The 1,289-nt window shown below is 38.6% G+C and overlaps 1 pseudogene; it reads right to left on the bottom strand.

The window, feature by feature from the left end:
• Positions 1 to 250: 250 nt before the first annotated feature.
• LOC109298261 lies at positions 251 to 857 on the bottom strand (annotated as a pseudogene).
• Positions 858 to 1,289: the final 432 nt, after the last annotated feature.

The following is a 1,289-nucleotide window of genomic DNA, read 5'->3' as shown; positions in this document are numbered from 1 at the left end:
AGTTCAATAAACTGATTTAACCTAAATCAGTTAAGTCTGATACTACATCTATTCAGGTTTATCTTAAACTGGTTTCAGCCATTTTGAAAACAGTTTATTCGTACTGAACTTCTTTTGTGTTACAGATATGATCTGCTTTTGATCACTTATGCTAGTTTATGTGAAATTTCTGTCCATAGCCTTTAAGTAATGGACTGGATTTTTTTTTAAGTTGTCGCATTTCAGGAAGTTTATTACAATCATTACAAAAAAACACAACCATTAAAATAGTGGGCCTGAGTAATATTCATCATAATCAACATCTCATACATAAATAGTATCTAGAGTGACTCTCATTGTCCTTAAGTGCAAAATTCAAACTAGGAAGAGACAAGAGGAAAGAAAGATAAATCAATCAATCAAGGACTGGATTCTTCCCCTGTAGGAAGAGCAGCTGTGTGTGTTTTCTTGGGGAGAAGCTGGGAAAGGATGTTGGACTTGACCCCACCTTCAGCAATGGTCACACCTGCAAACAGCTTGTTCAGCTCTTCATCATTCCTCGCTGCCAGCTGGATGTGTCGTGGCCCTATCCTGCCTTTCTTGTTTTCACATGCAGCATTTCCTACCAGTTCCAATATTTCAGCACTCTGATATTCCAGCACCGCAGCAGGTACACTGGAGCTCCAGCACCAATTCTGTCAGCATAGTACCCTCTTCTGAGAAGCCTCAGGACATGGCCAACTGGGAACTGCAGTCCAGCTTTTGCTGACTTGCTTTTCTTTGATACTGATGGGGGTTTGGCATTTTTCTTTCCACGTCCAGACATTCTTCAGTAAACCTGCTTTGCTCTGTCCCACACTTGTCAATGCCTGTGTCCAGCTAAATGGATTGGATTGCTTCTGTCCTCAATGTCCAAAAATGCCTCCATTTCTTACATAGTTTTCTGTGATCTTGAAATATACGTTATGCAAATCTGTGTACCCCAATATTTAAATGTTATTTAGGGCTTTTAAAAGATAAATTACATTCTAATTTTAATGCTTTTCTTTTTTTTCTTTTATGCTTACTTTATTTAAAATGCAGCACCTCATGACTTTGATTATTAGTGCATATCACACTGAAAAGTCAGACGTTCAGATCCAAAGCTTGTTGATGACAAAGAAAGGATTCCAAAAAGCTTGAGTAGGATTCAGAGAATCAAGTACTTTGGGCAGTGTTTAGAGAATAACTGACAAAAGTTATTGAGCTCAGTGTGGCAGGGTACTATAGGCTCTGATCCACTTCTCATTGCTGAATGGTGCTCCAAAATC

Source organism: Gavialis gangeticus, unplaced genomic scaffold (genome assembly GCF_001723915.1).
Source record: "Gavialis gangeticus isolate Ggan-Ray unplaced genomic scaffold, GavGan_comp1, whole genome shotgun sequence".
NCBI classification, from domain to species: Eukaryota; Metazoa; Chordata; order Crocodylia; family Gavialidae; genus Gavialis; species Gavialis gangeticus.
Note: the sequence above shows the minus strand (reverse complement) of the source record. Positions and strands in the feature narration are given on the sequence as shown.